The sequence below is a fragment of the Cetorhinus maximus genome, chromosome 3 (genome assembly GCF_964194155.1).
Source record: "Cetorhinus maximus chromosome 3, sCetMax3.hap1.1, whole genome shotgun sequence".
Classification (NCBI taxonomy): Eukaryota; Metazoa; Chordata; class Chondrichthyes; order Lamniformes; family Cetorhinidae; genus Cetorhinus; species Cetorhinus maximus.
Window position 1 is genome coordinate 179,123,486 of NC_135881.1, and position 19,727 is coordinate 179,143,212.

The 19,727-nt window shown below is 44.2% G+C and overlaps 1 protein-coding gene across 1 annotated transcript in view; it reads right to left on the reverse strand.

The window, feature by feature from the left end:
• The window catches only part of stt3b (STT3 oligosaccharyltransferase complex catalytic subunit B), a 101,982-nt gene that overhangs the window by 81,168 nt on the left and 1,087 nt on the right, over positions 1-19,727 (reverse strand).

Below are 19,727 nucleotides of genomic sequence, written 5' to 3' on the forward strand. Positions count from 1 at the left end.
CAACTCAATTAAAAGCAACTGTAACAGAATAATGGAAAGGGCAATTATGATTTCCTAGTCTAAAGGAGTATCAAACACTCAAAAAAAATCATTTCAATATTACTTCAGGTTGACATAACTAGCTGCACAGCAGTTTAAAACTGATGTTAACTGGATTGAAAGGATAGTTAATTTAAAAGAAAATTCCTCCAAAAGGTACTTTACCGACTGTAACATAGAACATATTGCAAAATTAATCTGAGTTCCCTCATGATATAACAATAGGCTTCCAGTCCAGAGAATTCTAAACTAAGATCAAAGACTTAGCTACCATTCCAAAAAATGAAACACCTACTTAACAATGCTCAGTTTGGACCACTCAGCTCAAACACCATTACAGCCATGGTCCAAACATGGACAAAAGGAATCCTGTGGCGAGTAACTCACCTCCTGACTGCCCAAAGCCTGTCCACCAACTACAAGGCATGTCAGGAATGCTCTCCACTTGCCTGGATGAGTGCAGCTCCAACAACACTCAAGAAGCTCGACACCATCCATGACAAAGCAGCCCGCTTGATTGGCATCCCTTCCATGAACATTCACTCCCTCTACCACCAATGCACAGTGGCAGCAGTGTGTACCATCTACAAGGTGCACTGCAGAAACTCACCAAGGCTCTTTAGATAGCACCTTCCAAACCTATGACTGCTACCACCTAGAAGGGCAAGGCCAGCAGCTACAAGGGAACACCACCACCTGGAAGTTCCCCTCCAAGCCACTCACCATCCTGACTTGGAAATATATAGTTTCTTCACTGTCGCTGGGTCAAAAGCAGGAACTCCTCCCTAACAGCACTGTGGCTGTACCTACACCACATGGACTGCAGCAGTCCAAGAAGGCAGCTCACCACCAACCTCTCAAGGGCAACAAGGGATGGGCAATAAATGATGGCCCAGCCAGAGAAGCACACATCCTGTGAATGAATAAAAAAAGAGTTGAATTCCAGAAACAAGGCACAGTTTGGACCACTCAGCTCAAACACCATAATAGCCATGGTCCAAACATGTGCTTGACATTAAAGCCCTTTGACCAAGCGTGGCATCAATGAATCCAACTCGAATTGAAGCCAATGGGAATTGCTGAGAAAACGCTCAATCGGTTGGAGTCCTACCTAGTATAAAAGGAAGATGGCTGTGGTTGTTGGAGGGCAATCATCTCAGTCCCAGGCATCACTGCAGGAGTTCCTCAGGGTAGTGTCTTAATTCCAAATATTTCAGCTGCTCCATCAATGACCTCCCCATCATCATAAGGTCTGAAATGGGGATGATTGCATCATTCAGTTCTATTCACAACTCCCCAATGAAGCAGTTCATGTTCACATGCAGCAAACCTGGACAACATTCAGACTTGGACTGATAAGTAACAAGTATTGTTCACACCACACAAATGCCAGGCAATGACCAACTCCAATAAGGAAGTCTTAACTTCCATCGACAATCAATGTCATTACCATTGTCAAATCTCCCATCAACTTCCTGGCAGGACAACACTGTCCAGAAATTTAACAGGGCCAGCCATATAAACACAGCGGCTACAAGAGCAGGTCAGAGGTTCGGCATTCTTTGGTGTGATTCACCTTCCGACTCCCTAAAACCCTTCCACCATCCACAAATCTGGAGTGTGACAGAATGCTCTCCGATCTGTGCAGCTCCAATATTCTAGAATTAGGGGCAAAGTAACCCAGCCTCCAGCACCTTAAACATTCATTTCTTCCCCCACCAGTAAACCATAGTTACAGTATGTACCAACTACATGATGCATTGCAGCAATCTTGCCAAGGCTTCATTGACAGCACCTCCCAAACCCACAACCTCTACTGCCAAGAAGGACAAGGGCTGCAGGCACATAGGAACACCACCAATTTCCCCTCCAAATTACACACAACTCTAATTTGGAAATATATTGCCGTTCTTTTAGCGTCATTGGGCCCACATATCAAAACTCCTTACCTAACACTGTGAGAGCACCTTTATCACACGGGATTGTAGCAGTTCATGAAAATGACTAAGCACCACTTTATCAAGGGCAATTAGAGAAGGATAGTAAATGCAGGCCTTGCCAGCAACATCTACAGCCACACATGAATAAAAAAAAAACTCCCTGCCCTTCCCAGGCAAGTTTCAATAGTTCTCTGCCAGACCAATGTTTCCTCTAAACTGCATTGATGTGCAGACACACAGCAATCTGGGACGTACCCTGGGAGGAAAACAGGACACGCACAAGTAGCACTGCCTTCAAGATGCATCCATGCACAGCCACCTGGTAATCTTAAAGGGACCGTGCAGTGCAACAAATGACAAACACACAGCAATGGGGAATTAGAGGGAACATTGTGTCAGACCATTAGATGAAGTACCGTGGAACAGAGAGTGCTCTGCATCAAGAGGAGAAAATCCAAGAACAATTCAGTCCTTTAACAGAACATCTTGTCACTGCTGTTTGCTGATCAACTGAAGCAACAACTGCAGAGAACTTCCTGCCAAAAACAAAAAGGACTGACGTGAAGCATGCATGAATGGAACAATAGATTGTTGTGAAACTGGAATAATATATCCATTTGCATCCTCTTAGCATAGCTAACAGATATAGTATCACTAACATTGTGGGTCTCAAGTAGAATACAAAATTAAACAGAATGAAGTGTAGCAGAAATCAAAATTTGAGTCATCCAGGAAACTTGGTACTAAATTTCCATGGCAGATATTTTCTATAAATTTGATGAAAAATTGCAGCATTGCTGCAGCTTAATTAGTTGGTTGAGGGATATCAATAAAACTTCCATGAACAATTAATTTTATAATGTAGTAAACAAAAATGCTTCTTAAAGATATGCTGAGACCTCTCAAGCAACACACAATTAACATACAAACCAGAGATGTATGAATCAAAAGCTTAATATTTATTGGACAAGCTGCAAGTTTATATTGAAAAGAAACTAAAACGTTTGATAGAAGTTGCCAAAGCAAACCATTAACATAGTAAAGTGAGGCAAAATCTGAGCACCAGTCTCACCTAATCTCTCTCACCCAAATTCCCCATCAGCAATTTGTATTACTGCATCTCTACAATATCAAAGTTGTTTTGAATGCAATTATTCTACAAATCAGATGATTTTCAGTTAAATTTGCATATCAAGTGTGCTTGGCATCATCCGAAATGAATTATGAATGACTTGAAAATAATAGAAATTTCTGACTGAAAACTGTTGATTCTACCCACATTCTACTCCTTGAAATTTTCCAAGAAACTCTTGTTTTTAAGGATTCTAATCATTACCAACCATATATATTGAAACAAAATTAGACTATTTCACAATTAATTTATCTTTTTTCAAAAACAAATATAAGTTTATCTCCTATGGCTGTGCGCGATTGGACCCAAGGGAGTAAACGCGATTCAGTCCCTTTGTAAGTTTTAAGTGTAGGCTAAGGAGCAGGGAGGATCAGGGCGGAGGTACTATGCTGCCATCAGCGATAGGTAGGAGGGTATAATTACAGTGACAAGCTTACAGAAGTAGTTTCATTATAAATGTGGACAAAAGGACAGAAAAGGTTTATAGACAAGGTATGCTAACACAGCTTTTTCATATATTACATATAGGTTTGCACTGATGTTGACGGCATTTTTCAGTTTAACTTAGAACTGTTCTAAAAGAAGTAAAGTTATAAGAAAAGAAGGATGTTCCAGTCCATCAAGACCACCCCAGGCAGTTTGCAGTTCAACCTCGCACACCAAACCCTCCCAACAATGCTGCCTTTTGGTAGCTAGGAAAAACTCGACTTCTTTAACTCATGAAGGTAACAAAGCAAACTCTGTCATCTTCAAGAGTGCCAAATACAATTTAAACTAGTTAATTACTCCTTAAATCTGGGGATGAGTCCTCTTCTCTCAGGAAATTCTCAAGCTTCTTTTTCAAGGATTGTAGCCGGGGGGGGGGGGGGGGGGGGGGGGGTCTCACCAACACCATTCATAATTGCAGCAAGACTTCTTTACTTTTATACTCCAATCCCTTGCAATAAAGGTTAAGGTACCATTTGCTTTAATTGCTTGTGATACCTTCTGTGTTTTGTGTACAACACCTCCCAAAATCCTTCTGCAGTCGAATATCCTTTATCCATACATCTGAAAACCAAACACATCTAGAAACCAAACTTTTTTTTGGATGCACCGTGAGCTAAAATGAACCTCACCAACCTTTTGCGTGGGAAGTCTGTGACTCAATCCAACAAAAAAAAAGACACACTTTAGAAACAAAAACCAGAGGTTAATAAGGCAGATGAAGCTGGAAGAACGATTCAAGAAGGCACCCCAGCAGAGTGTATTGACACTCTGAAACATCCGAAAGCTGAAAATATAGGAATACCGAAACGCAGTCGGCCTCAAGTGTTTCAGGTAAAGGATACTCAACCTGTTGATACCAATGTTTAATAGTATCTCACCTTATTAAAAAATTCTGCTTTTCTATTCTTCCTAACGTAGATAATATCACATTTCCCCACCTTATACTTCGCCTGCCACCTTCTTGCCCAGTTAGCCTGTCTATATCCCTTTGCAACCTCGTTCCATGCTAGTGACAGCTTACATTCCCACCTAGCTTTGAATTGCCAGCAAACCTGGATCCATTATACTCGACGCTGACATTAGCACATCCTTTAGATAATATCACCACCGTCAACACCCCTTTGTCCTTTTGTCTATGACATCTTTGGCAGTCTCTTCTTGGCCTCCACCTATCACTGGCCCCCTATCGAGCTCTACCTGTCCCACCCCCCCTCTACCAGCTTACATTTCATCTCATTTCTATATTTCTTAGTTCTGATGAAGGGTCATACGGACTCGAAACGTCAACTGTATCCCTCTCCGCAGATGCTGTCAGACCTGAGTTTTTCCAGGTATTTTTGTTTTTGTGGCTGACTTTAACTCACTGACAAAGAATGTAAAGTACTGATCCGCGCAGTGCTGCACGAAGCACTACTGCAAACCTGAATATGATCCATTTATACCTGCTCTGTTTTCTATCTATTAACTAATTCATGCTAATATATTACTCCCCAATCCTATGAGCCCTAATTTTATGTAACATCATTGTATGGCACATTATTGAATGCCTTTTGAAAATCCAAATATACTACATCCACTCTTATTTACCTGGTTAGTTACACGCTCAAAAAAACCCTAATAGGATTTGTCAAACACGACTTTCTTTTCATAAAACTGTTGGTTTTACCCAATTATATTACAATTTTCTAAATCCACTACTAAATGTCCCTAATGATAGAGAAAATGCTTGAATCTACTAACATCAGGCTAACTAACTGGCCTATGGTCCCATTTTCTCACTCACTCCTTTCTTGAATTAGATTTGCTACTTTTCAATTCACAGGGACCATTCTAGAATTTAGGGAATTTGGGATGGTAAAGACAAATGCATCTATCATCTCTGCAGACCCTTCTTTTAAAACCCTCGGATGTAGGCCCTCAATGTCTCCTTTCAGTGCCACTAATTTCTCCAATATGTTTTTTTTCTACTGAGATTGAAAGAATTAATTTCCTCTCATTAGGCCCTCGGGTCTCTACTGTTTCCGGTCTTTTTTTTGTGTCTTCTACTGTGAACACAGAAAAAAACATTTGTTTAACGTCTCTGCCAGCAAGGAACTCAAGTTTGCTTTCATCATATGCCCTTTTACATACTTGTAGAAGCTCTTAATCTTTTATATTTCTTGCTAATTTTCTCTCACTCTACTTTCCTCTCCAACAATTTCCTGTGGAGTTCTTAACTCCTCAAAGTAGTCTTATCTTTGAACTCTAGTTTTATTCATATTGTCAGCTCAGTGAAGTCCTTTAAAAGGAGCTTTCCCAATGAGATCATCAGGAGTATTCACTTTTAATTGACAGAATGGGCAAAAAATCCAATAGGTAATTTATTATAATAGTTGGGTTTAAAAAGAGGATTTAATAGTGAGACTGTTAAAAAAATCATTTTTGCTTTAAGAAAGTATCTCTTCAAATTTGGGTATGGTTTGAAAACCTTGGCTCAAGATTTACTGGTGATGTAATCATTAAAGGCTCTGGACAGCATGTGATTTATGTGGCTCGTCCAGTTAAGTACTGTGCTACAAGAAGTAGTCAGAGGATGGGAATTCTGCAGTAACTCACCTCCTGACTCTCAAAAGCTTGTCTACCATCTACAAGGCACAAGTCAGGAGTGTGACGGAATACTCTCCACTTGTCTGAACAGCTCGAACGAAACTCAAGATGCTGGATATTATCAAGGACAAAGCAGCCAGCTTGATTGGCACCCACCACCTTAAACATTCACTCCCTTCACCAATGGTCCACAGCGGCAGCAACGTGTACCATCTGCAAGATGCACTGCAGCAGCTCTCCAAGCCTCCTTCAATTTGGTGGTGGGGAAGTTACTAGAAAGAATTCTGAGGGACAGAATACATCTGCACTTGGAGAGACATGGATTACTCAGGGATGGTCAGCATGGATTTGTTAAGGGAAGGTAGCGTTCGACAAATTTGATCGCAATTTTTGAAGAGGTAACCAGGAGTGTTGATGAGGGTAATGCATTTGACGTGGTCTACATAGATTTTAGAAAGGCTTTTGATAAGGTCCCTCATGGCAGACTGGTCAAGAAAGTAAGAACCCATGGGATTCAAGGCAAAGTGGCATGTTGGATCCAAAATGGCTGAGAGGCAGGAAGCAGTGGGTGATGGTAGAAGGATGTTTCTGTGACTGGAAGTCTGTTTCCAGTGGGGTACCGTATGGCTCGGTGCTGAGGCACTTGCTGTTTGTGGTGTACACAAACGATTTGAACTTAAACGTAGCGGGTACGATCAAGAAGTTCACGGATGACATGAAAATTAGTAGGGTGGTAAGTAATGAGGAGGATAGCTGTAAACTGCGGGAGGATATCAATAGACTGGTCAGGTGGGCAGAGCAGTGGAAAATGGAATTCAATCCAGAAAAGTGTGAGGTAATACAGTTGGGGAGGGCTAACAAGGCAAGGCTTTACATTATGAAGGGTAGGGCCCTGGAAAGTACTGAAGATCAGAGGGACCTTGGTGTGCATATCCACAGATACCTGCGGGTAGCAGGGCGGGTAGATAAGGTGGTTAAGGAGGCATATGGTATACTTGCCTTTATTAGCCAAGGCATAGGATACAAAGGGCAGGGAGGTTATACTGGAACTGTATAAAACGCTGGTTAGGACACAACTAGAGTATTGCGTGCAGTTTTGGTCACCACATTATAGGAAGGATGTAACTACACTGGAGAGGGTGCAGAGGAGATTTACCAGCATGCTGCCTGGGCTGGAGGGTCTGAGCTATGAGGAAAGATTGGATAGGCTGGGGTTGGTGGGGACAACTGTGTTTTAAATATTGCTGTTAGGGACTAGACATAGTTTAAGTAAATTATATTTATATTTGTGGGTGTTAGGAATGAGTTTTAACTTTAAGTTTAATTTGCATTTCTGTATTTGTGTTAAGAAAGGGAGAACTGGAGTTCTGGTTTTTCTTTAAACGATGCCTGCATTTTAATAAAGTTTACGGCTCTTGAAGGTGAGTTAAAACAAACAAGGCAGAGAAACTGTGCTGCTGCCTAGCCACAGGGTTCCAGAGAGAGAGGCCCCACACAGACACAAACTGAAAGCAGTTAGATTCCAGTTGGTCATTCTGCTCTAAGGTGAAGGGAGCCACTTAAGTCTCTCTCTAGCTGACATACGAGCAGACTGCTGAGGAGAATAAGTCTAAGAATCTTAGATAAGTTGCTCTAGTTAAAGTAACAGTGAATGTAAAGTGAGTTCTGGATCTCAAGGGAGATGCCAAGTTGTCAGCAGTCTGCTGGGAGAGGGAATTGCAGGGAGCAGGTCCTAAAAGGAAAAAGAGAAAAGCCCAAGGAACCCTTTAAGTTAAATCAAGGACAAGGGCAGAAATCTGGAAAAGGTTGTGTTAAGTGAAATTAAGAGTGAGGAGCAAAGAAAAGCTCCAAGCTTAAAAGGGAGAAAGCTGCAGGATGCAGAATTAAAGCAAAATAGACTTGCAAGAAGCCAGAAGATCTAAGGAGACAGCCGAAGGACTGTAACTCTTTACTAGGGGCTTGTGAAGCAGTGGTGTTCTGTTGGCACGATTGAGCATTTATGACAGAGTGCGTGGAAGGCAAAGCTTAAATGCACATGGCGATCCAGGGTGAGGAACATTTGAAGGAGAGTTTGGGACCCTGGAATAGACTTTGTGGAAGGCATCTGAGAGAAAGTGTTATTTGGGAGAAGATTTCAAAGTGGGTTCTTTGAGAGTGGAGATTAGTAAACCTTATGTGAAAGGTGGAGTTCAGTGAGACTGGTTGGCTCACGGTGTGACAAGCGTCTTGTGGGAGTTGATGAGGGGTCCATAGCATCTGTTTGGGATGGCATCTGTCACTGGTTTCAGAGTGTGGTGTGTCTTGACTACAGGTCACCTATTGGTTTACATGGACTGTGTACTTATTGGAAACATTAAAGTATAAGATAGCTTTTGTAACCTGTGTTAATCTGGAAAGGAGGGGGAAAATCAAAAGCCAACCGCCGCCGTCTCCTCCTCACCACCAAGTGTACTGAACATAGGCTCATCATCACAGACACACCCTTTTGGTAAGGCAACATGGAAATATCCCCAATTCAAGCACTGGCACCTCCTGGACTATGTCATTTCCCAAGTTCTGGACAGGAAGCATTTGCACATGAACCATACAGGGTGCAAATGACTGCTGCACAGACCAGACTTTTACATTCCACCATTAGCACATGCCTGACACCCAAACACCAAAAGATCCTCAAAGAAATCCAGGAGAAGATTTAACATTCACATTCTCCGGAATATAAAAACAAGAGAACAATTCCAGCTGCTACTTTCTTCCTGCCTTGCTCTCTCAGGCTCCACAGGCATCATTGTGCAAGGTCTTGGGGACAAGATCAACTTTGCGATTCCACGAGGCATGCACCTGGATCATTGGGCTTGAATTTCGCGAACACCAATTCAACAAGAATGATAATTACCCTACATCTCAGCAGAAACAAGATGAATACCTACTACCTAAATCCAAAGCTCAGAGAATGATATGTGTCATCAATAATAAGCGGAGGGTAGTCAAGGCCAATGAAATCCACTGCTGTGCAGACTGGCATGACATGTGCAGCTTCTTCAAGGCCACCAAGACTATTTATGGATCACAGACAAATTGTTCCTCTCTCCCTATGCAATGAAGATAGCAACACTCATCTCTAAGATAATGCAGCCATCCAAGATCATTGGTAGCACTACTACCGGAACCTTCTAAATCAGGAGTTAACAGTATCAGACAAAACCATCCAAAAATCCCTCAACAGCTTGAGGGGTCAAATTTGGGTACACTGCCAACACTTGCTGAGATACAAAAAGCTATCAAATGGATGAAAAACAACAAAGCATGTGGTCCGGCCAACATTCCTGCAGAGATCTATAAAGCTGGTGGTCATGAACTTTCGCTTAAACTCTGACCATTTTACAAAAATCAAGGAAGATGAGGTACTATCTCCCATCTTCTGCAATGCTATCAGTTTCGTTTTTTAAATAAGGGTGATAAACTAATTTGTGGAAACTATAGGGGTATATCACTTGTCACTGTGGGGAAGATTCTTTCACAAATCCTCCTGAACCCCCCACCAGTCAGCAAAGATACCCTTTCAGAGACCCAGTGTGGTTTCTGGCCATCCAGGCCAATCACAGAGATGATCTTTGTCACTCAACAAATCCAAGAAAAAAAAAGTGTCCAGAACACCACAAAAAGCTCTACATGGCCTTTAGTGATCTGTCAAAGGCTTTCGACTCGATCAACCGTGAAACCCTTTGGAAAATCCTCCAGAGACTTGGATGTCAGCAAAATGTGTTACTGACCTCTGACTCCTACATGATGGAATGACAGCAATTGTCCTTAGCAATAGATTGGAGACTGAGCCCTTTCATATCCAGAAGGGCATCAAGCAAGGCTGCATAATTGTGCCAACTCTCTTCAGTATCAGCCTCAGCCTGATCACGGAACTCATTCGTGACCAACTTGCACAAAGGGCCATAAATGAGTTGATTCGATGGGAAGCTTTTCAACCTCAACAGGCTGACCCTCCAATACCCTCCAGTATTTCCTTGATTTACAATATGCTGACGACTGTGCAATTGTGCCCAAAGCAACTTTCAGATTATCCTTAACCTCCTTCCACTCCGCATACAAAAGAGATGTCCTGTCACACATCAGCAAGACCAAAGTCCCCCACCAGCCCACCCCCAGACGAACACCAGCTATTGCTATTGATGAGGAAACTAAGTTGTTGAACACATACCATATCTTGGCAACCAGTTTTCTCTAAAGGTCACCATTGAAGAGGAGGCCCAGGACAGAATCAACTGTGCCAGCACAGCCTTCCAAAAATTGTCCAACAGAGATCTCGAGAAGAGGACAAAAGTTTCCATCTACAATGCTGCTGTCACCATACTTCTACATGGCAACGAGACTTGGGTCACCTACCCAAAGGCACCTCCAAGCACAGTAGAAGTTTCACCAGCAGTATCTCTGCAAGGTACTCAAAATCAAGTGGGAAGATAGGTGGAAAAACTCCAGAATCCTCAACGAAGCCAATTCTTCCAGCATCACAACCACGATCACACGAAATCAGCTCCGCTTGTCTGGACACTGCATCCATGTGCCAAATAACCAGCTTCTGAAGCAGATCCTGCTTTCACAACTTAAGGATGGCACCTGGTCTCAAGGAGGACAGAGAAAATGTTTTAAGGACACTCTGAAGGCCTCACTGAAAAGAGTACAAACTGACACTGGCAAGTGGGAGGAGCTTGCCACAAACTGCAGCCAGTGGCGGCACTTCATCCAACAAGTCACAACACAGTCAGAAACCGATTTCAAACTCTGCTACGGAGAAGGGGCGAAAGCAGATGGAGCAGGCGCAGAACCCTGGCTTAAGAACCCTGCTTCAGGGCAACTCTTGTCCTCTCTGCCCAAAAAGCTGTGGCTCCATAACTGGCCTGAGTCACTCGAGGACACACAAATAATGAATGCTAGCAAGATGCCATCCTCGTTTTGAGGGATTAAGAATAACAAATGAAACTTGTTGATGTAGAACAGTTCGCCAAGTCGTGTTGTTTTAATTTGTTTTCCTCTCTGCGTCACTTTCCTCACCCCACCAGCTTCTTCGCTACAGATTACTATAGTTTTTTTTTCTGGTTTTGCTTGCAACATATTTAGCAGTTAAAATTGTAGTCGCAACTGTAACTAAGTTTTCTGTACAAATTGCCAGGTTTTTCTTCAAAAGTGTGATATACAGCACCAACCTATCAAGAAGTAATGATTCTAATCCTACTTTCACTTATCTGATGACACAGGTGAAAGAAAATGACCAGACCAACATTAGCAAACTGTTAAAGATTTTATTAAAGTGCATATATTCACAGGAACTTCAACAGTATCACCAGGTTATAAATGACCATATTTAAAATCAATAGCTTCTCTTGTCTTTAAAATAAATATGAAGAGTAATATTTTACTAGCAGCACGCTCATCATTAATTAAGATTCTTGCTCAAGAGAGAAACTTTATTTTCAGGTTTGAAGAGCAATCCATATGCACAGAAAATGACTCTGCTTGATTATATTATTGCAAAGCTGGGGTGGGGGGGATGCAGAGGGGAATGACAAAAAATGACTCTATATAGTAGGTATCCCAAAAATAGTGAATTTTGTTAAATCCTGAGATGTACCAAGACACTATACAAATTCTGATGCTATAAAAAGCAATGCAACATGAGGTTAATTCCCCCATCACCCTAGACAATGATAAAAATTTACTAAATCAATATGCAGAAGTGTTATTAACTGTAGAGAACATTAAACCTAGATCATAAATATTTGCCAAATGCCTGCACTGTATGATTTTACAGGAGTGTGTTAATCCTGACCAGTTTCACATTGATAAACAGAAGATATTTACAGTATTTCAACTGCAAGCGTGTAGACCCGTTACAAGGATCAATGGATAAGATACACAAGCACATCTCAACTTAGATTTGCAATGTTGGTCTCTAGTGTATAAACACAAATAAGTAAAGAGCATATAGTCAATGACTGATTATCTAAATGTATTAAACGCTCAAATAATTAAAATGTCAGACCATCAGCAAACAATGAAAATACATTTGATCACATTATTGTGCTATGTAATTGTGCATATTTCTGAATAAGTAAGTCCTTTTCTGCTGTAACTGTAACAGGATGCAAATTCAGCATTTGAACTCCACAATGGAGGTTTGTACAAGATGTTCCTTATGCAAGATCAAACCGCTCTCACTTTCCATGGGTCAAGAGGGAGGGCTCGTCACTGGTTAGCTCAGCACACATTAGAGGCTTGGCCCCCTTTGTAATTCTGGAATTTGGAACTTGCATGCAAATCCACCCTTGGAACAGCACAAGTTCTAGATTTCAAAATGGAAACCAACTGAGACAGTTCTGACCAACAGATTATCATTTTACAGGGCATCACAGAGGGGATGCTAAAGAGACATAATTATCACATTACATTGTGATTTTTAACAGGACTATTCAATTAAATCAACATAAATGGAATAGTGAATGCAAGTTAGACAATTTTACACAGCAAATCCTACAATTAAACTTAGGTGGTTAAAATCAAGCCCTTTTTGTATGAATACAGGTTACACAATATTAAATTTTCACCAAGGGGAAATCAATAAGGCACCTTTGGTATACATATACATACAAAGAAATAAAGAGCTGGAGACAATTTTTTTCTAGCAAGACAAAGCACCTTAACTTATATATCAGGGCATCAGGTAAAAGTGGAAGAAATAGTTCAAAATGCAAGTATTTCTTAAAAGAAGTGAGAATTACCCGAAGATCCTACATGGACAGCAAAATTTATGATAAATTGCTGACATGGTCCCAAGGCATAATTCAATAAAGCAATTGCAATGTCGTAACCACGAGAAAACCTGTGAATTATAACGCCAGCAGAGAACACAGAAACTGAATTACAGTCTAATTGCCAGATCCACCTATTCTTCCTCATAAGTATCCCACTGACTCGCATACAGGCTGCACTTCCACATAGCAAAAAAAAGGACACTTGATCAGAGGTGCAGCCTACACGCGAGTTTAATACTCTATCTTGGGGTTGGGGAAGAACTCAAGTTTGGGGTGCAGTTCATGGCAGGGATGGCCCATATGGTTATTTAATAGCATAATCATACTTTTGGAAGTTGATGCTGGAATCAGGGTAATAAAGGTGATAGCAATGTGCCTGGTAACCATATTATATAGTATCTGTTGGGAAAAGGATCTATGTTGTATTATTAACTCAAATGCCAAATTAATAAATGAAAAGCTGATGTACCACTGCAATTTAAAAAAATTGTCATTACATTTGCACTGTAAGAAGTCAAATATCCCAAGTTGTCAATGTCACTCCACTGAATTGCCACTGGCATCACAGCATATGAAATGGGACCAGAATAATGCCATTTTGCCCTTTAGCCATGATCTCCCTGAAAGGCAGAATAAGCTTGAACAACTACTCCACCTTTCCACACTATCCCCATACCCCTTAGCATTGAAAAATCTAGTTGACTGACTTGAATATAGTCACTGACTGAGCATCCACAGCACTCTGGGTTAGAGAATTCCAAGATTCACAACCCTCATTGAAAAAAATCCCTCATCTCAGTAATAAGAGGCAGAACCCTGATTCAGAAACTGTGACTGTGTTCTACATTCCTGAGCCAGGGGAAACATACACCCAGCATATATCCTGTCAAGCCCCTTAAGAATTCATGCTAAAATATTACCCAACAACCTCCTGTGGCCCCTTAATCGAATGCCTTCTGAAAATCTACTAGTTTCCCCCATATCTACCCAGCTACCTCACAAAAAAATGAATTGATTTGTCAAGCACAATTTCCTTTCATAAATCTACGTTGACTCTGCCCAACAATAATGATTTTCTAAGTGCCCTGTTACCACATGCTTAAAAATAGATTCTAGCATTTTCCATTCTACCAATGTTTGGCTAACTGACCAGCATTCCACTTTCTCTTTCCCTCCTTTCTTGTGGGGTTACGTTTGCTCCTTTCCAATCCACAGGGACTGCTCTAAAATCTAGGAAATTCTGGAAGATCAAAGTCAATGCATCTACTACCCCTGTAGTCATCTCTTTAAAAATCTTAACATGTAGGTCATCAGGTTAGGGGATTTTTCTGCTTTTAGTCCCATCAATTTCTCCAGTATTATTTTATCAATGATAAATTTCTTGCGGGTTTCTCATCCTTGCTGAACCGTTGGCACCCCACTATTACCAATGTGTTTTTTTTGTATCTATATTCAGAGTAGACGATAAAGTATTTGTCTAATCACTCTGCCATTTCCTTATTCCAACCTATAATTTCTCCTGTCCTTGCTTCTATGGGTCCATAATGATTCAATAACCTCTTCCTTTGTACAAACCTATAGAAGCTTTCACAATCCTTTTATACATCATCCTTTGCTGAATTCTAAAATCCTTCCAATCCTCAAGTTTACTGCTCTTTTAGCAACATAATCCCCTTCTTTTAAAATCAATTGTCTTTAACTTCTCATCAGCCATAGCTGGACTACTTTTTCCTTTAGCCCTCAGGGGAACGTATATTTGCTGCAAATTATGGATGATTCTTTTTCTGATCTTTTTCTGTCATGCATAACAGCTACAACCTGTTGGAATTTTGTTTTATATATTGTAAACTTCAAAAACGTATCATTTGTTTGAAACATTGCTGGCTAATTTATCATAAAAAGTCAAAACTATAAGCCATTTATTCAGAATCCTGTATTCAATTCTCAGGGGTCCAATACTGGGTTTAAAAAAATACAACAGGATGAAAGTCTTTGTAATGATAGCGACCTGCCTCTCAGGTCATTTTCTCTCAGACATCTAAGAACGATATGGTCCCCACCATATGCAATGGATTTAATTACCTTTCATGCATTCATGCTATTATAATAAGCAAATCATTCAATTTGGACACATTTCTAAAGGTATCTATTTGCAGCTTTAATCAGTCATTGGGCATTGTACAGTCCTATCAAACGTGGGTGTACTGCCTGAAGTTTTTCCTCAACCACCAAGCTCCTGCTTATCAATATATCTTTTTATATGATTTAGTGTCATATGATAGATATGAACAGCACCAGAAAATACACATAACAAGCCATTTTTTCCTCAACCATTAAACTTACTAGCATGTAACTTGTATACAAATTTACTGTCAGATATGAAAAACATGAACAACCCAAAATTACTTCAGAATTGTCATTTGAAGTCAGAAAGACAATAACTGTCAACCCACCGTCAATATGTCTACAAGTTATACATAAACCAAGCAACTACACAATCAATCTCAACCCGTTTTCTCAACTTATAAATCAACCAACTCTGCAAAACAAAGATCTCTCGTATACCTTTGACAGAATCCCAACAACAATCGAATGGGCTGTACTTGCCTCATTTTTCACAAGCAGTTCTCTTTTTACATTTTTATATCTGAATAAATCGATCTGCAACTATTTCAAGTGAGCCACAAGCAGGATAAGAATAATGATTTCTGTTCTTTTGAGTTTACATAGTTAAGTAATCATGGCCATTTAAAAAAAAAGAAGTTGTGCAAAAGCAAGTTAAACTGCTACGTTTCCTGTTAGGATGTACTTTCTGAGCCCAATGAATAGACAATGTTCTCCAAACATCTGCTCGATCATATCTGAAATGCGCTCATCCTCGTAGATTCTAATTAAATTAGAGCGCCTAAATGAAAATTTCCCCAAATCCACTCATGCATGAGCACACTTGATTCCTTTCCCAGTATCCTACTCCACAGGCTCAATGTTATCCTTTTTGATAGACAAGGGAACCAAGGGTTATGGGGGTGGAGGGGTGGGGCGACAGGAAAGTGTAGATGAGACGACAACCAGATCAGGCATCATCTTATTGAATGGTGGAGCAGGTTCCAAGAAGCAGAAATAGACCATTTGGCCCCAAGTCCTATGTTCTAATGCTTCATGAGCTTTCTTACTCCCATTTCCTTCCGCACGTCCAAGTTACTATTTACTTTCTGTATTCTTCAATTCCCCAGTCTCCTTTCCTCAGTTTCTCCCCTCCACGTGCTGTTCCCTGCATCGCCTCGTCTCCTGCTCCCATCCTGTGTTCTATCCGTATCTCAGGCACCCTTATCACGGCACAGCCTAATCTCCTGCTCCTCTCAACCTGTTGCTTTCGCAGGTACCAGTTCCCACACGCTTTCTGTCTCTAAACCTCTTATACCTGACCTCGTACCCCCAGATCCTACACATTCCCTATCACTAGCCTCTACCCTCTTGTCCCCAGTCTTCCATATTCACACACTTGTCTTCACATCCCTATGCTACTTGCTTGCCCCCAGGTCACATATTCCTAGCTTCAATGAACCAGATTTCCCCATTGCTCAAATGCCCTGTTGCCAGCCTCTACTCTCCTGTCCCCACTTATCTATCTGTCGATGCCTCTTTATCCCCAGCTCTGCATATCCCAGCTATTCTGTCACCAAATTGCCTTAACCCACTGTGCTGCTCTCAGCTCCAGAAGGCCCTACATTCTCATCTCCAGGTTTCCTCCCTCCTGCTTGCATTCATGACATTCCCCATCCCCTAGCTCCACTTTCCTGTGCCTGGAAGACAGTAGAGTAGTGGTAATGTCACTGGGCTAGTAATCTGGGGACATGGGTTCAAATCCCACCATGGCAGCTGGTGGTATACATTCGAACATACGAATGAGGAGTAGGCCACGTGAGACTGTTCTGCCATTCAATAAGATCGTGGCTGACCTGAATGTAACCTCAATGCCACATTCCTGCCTACCCCTGATAACCTTTCATCCCCTTCTTCACCAAGAATCTATCCAGCTCTGCCTTAAAATTATTCAAAGACTCAAAGGTTATTCTTCCACCACCTTTTGAGGAAGAGAGTTCCAAAGACACTCAACTTTCACAGAAAAAGTTTCTCCTCATCTCTGAAATTTAACTTCAATGAAAAAATCTAATATAAAACGACACCCAGTAATGGTGGTCATGACAACTATTATTAATTGTGTAACAACCCATCTGATTCAATTATGTCCTTTGGAGAAGGAAATCTGCCTTCCTTAACTGATCTGGCTGGCATGTGACTCCAGACCCACAGAAATGTGGTTGACTCTTAACTGTCCTCTGAATTGGCATAGAAATTCACTCAGTTCATGTCTACTTATAGACCTCGCCAGCAACACTCACATCCATGACAGAAGAGAAAAAAAATTCCCCATTCTCAACACCCATAGCCATGCCCCCCACTCTCCCGTGCCTCCCCCCAGCCACCCTCTCTCCCATGCCTCCCCCATACAGCTCCGCTCCACTGTGTCTTCCCCTTTCCTGACCCCTGTACTCCCCCTCATGTCCCCCCAACTCCCCCCCTCCTGTCCCCTGCTCTCGCCCCACTCACTCCCCCACGTTCCCCCCTCTTGCCCTATCCCCTCTCCCCCCACACGTTCCTCCATCCTGTCCCCTCTCCCACGTTCCCCCACTCCTGCTCTCCCCCACGTTCGACCTTCCTGCCCCCGGCTCTCTCCCACATTGCCCCCTCCTGCTCTCGTTCTCTCCCACCTCCTGCCCCCTGCTCTCGTTCTCTCCCACGTCCCACCTCCTGCCCCCTGCTCCTGTTCTCTCCCACGTCCCACCTCCTGCCCCCTGCTCCCGTTCTCTCCCACGTCCCACCTCCTGCCATCTGCTCTCGTTCTCTCCCACGTCCCACCTCCTGCCCCCTGCTCTCGTTCTCTCCCACGTCCCACCTCCTGCCCCCTGCTCTCGTTCTCTCCCACGTCCCACCTCCTGCCCCCTGCTCTCGTTCTCTGCCACGTCCCACCTCCTATCCCCTGCTCTCGTTCTCTCCCACGTCCCACCTCCTGCCCCCTGCTCTCGTTCTCTCCCACGTCCCACCTCCTGCCCCCGCTCTCGTTCTCTCCCACGTCCCACCTCCTGCCATCTGCTCTCGTTCTCTCCCACGTCCCACCTCCTGTCCCATGCTCTCGTTCTCTCCCACGTCCCACCTCCTGCCCCCTGCTCTCGTTCTCTCCCACGTCCCACCTCCTGCCCCCTGCTCTCGTTCTCTCCCACGTCCCACCTCCTGCCCCCTGCTCTCGTTCTCTCCCACGTCCCACCTCCTATCCCCTGCTCTCGTTCTCTCCCACGTCCCACCTCCTGCCCCCTGCTCTCGTTCTCTCCCACGTCCCACCTCCTGCCCCCTGCTCTTGTTCTCCCCATGTCCCCCTCTCTTTCCTCCTTCTCGCTTGCTCTCCCCCTCCATGTCCCTCCTCCAGCCCCTTCCCTCTCTCTTTCTCTCACATGTTCCCCCCCCCCAGCCCCTTGCCCTCATTTCCCCTCATGCCACCTGCTCACTCTCTCCACCCCCTCAACCATCCTGCTCTCTCTCCGTCTCCCCCATCTCAAACCCCCCGCTCTCTCCCACGCAACCCTCCTGCTCTTCTCACCCCCCACGTCCCCCCCGCCTGTCTCCTGCTCACTCTCTCAACCCCGGCATGTTCCCCCCTCCCACCCCCTTCTCTCCCCCAAACCTGCTCTCTCCCACCCCGCTCTCTCATCCTCCCCCCCACCCCCCCCGCTCTCTCCCCCCACCCCCCCCGCCACCCCACCCCCCCAGCTCTCTCCCCCCCACCCCTCCCGCTCTCTTCCTCCCCACCCCTCCCGCTCTCTTCCCCCCCACCCCTCCCGCTCTCTTCCCCCCCACCCCTCCCGCTCTCTTCCCCCCCACCCCTCCCGCTCTCTTCCCCCCCACCCCTCCCGCTCTCTTCCCCCCCACCCCTCCCGCTCTCTTCCCCCCCACCCCTCCCGCTCTCTTCCCCCCCACCCCTCCCGCTCTCTTCCCCCCCACCCCTCCCGCTCTCTTCCCCCCCACCCCTCCCGCTCTCTTCCCCCCCACCCCTCCCGCTCTCTTCCCCCCCACCCCTCCCGCTCTCTTCCCCCCCACCCCTCCCGCTCTCTTCCCCCCCACCCCTCCCGCTCTCTTCCCCCCCACCCCTCCCGCTCTCTTCCCCCCCACCCCTCCCGCTCTCTTCCCCCCCACCCCTCCCGCTCTCTTCCCCCCCACCCCTCCCGCTCTCTCCCCCCCACCCCTCCCGCTCTCCCCTCCTCCCGCTCTCTCCCCCCACCCCACGTTCTCCCCTCCTCCTGCTCTCTCCCCCACCCCACGTTCTCCCCTCCTCCCGCTCTCTCCCCCACGCCACGTTCTCCCCTCCTCCCGCTCTCTCCCCCACGCCACATTCTCCCCTCCTCCAAGCCACGTTCTCCCCTCCTCTCTCTCTCCCCCAAGCCACGTTCTCCCCTCCTCTCTCTCTCTCTCTCTTTCCTCCAACCCACGTTCTCCCCTCCTCTCTCCCCCAACCCACGTTCTCCCCTCCTCTCTCTCCCCCAATCCACGTTCTCCCCTCCTCTCTCTCCCCCAATCCACGTTCTCCCCTCCTCTCTCTCCCCCAACCCACGTTCTCCCCTCCTCTCTCTCTCTCTCTCTCTCTCCCCCAACCCACGTTCTCCCCTCCTC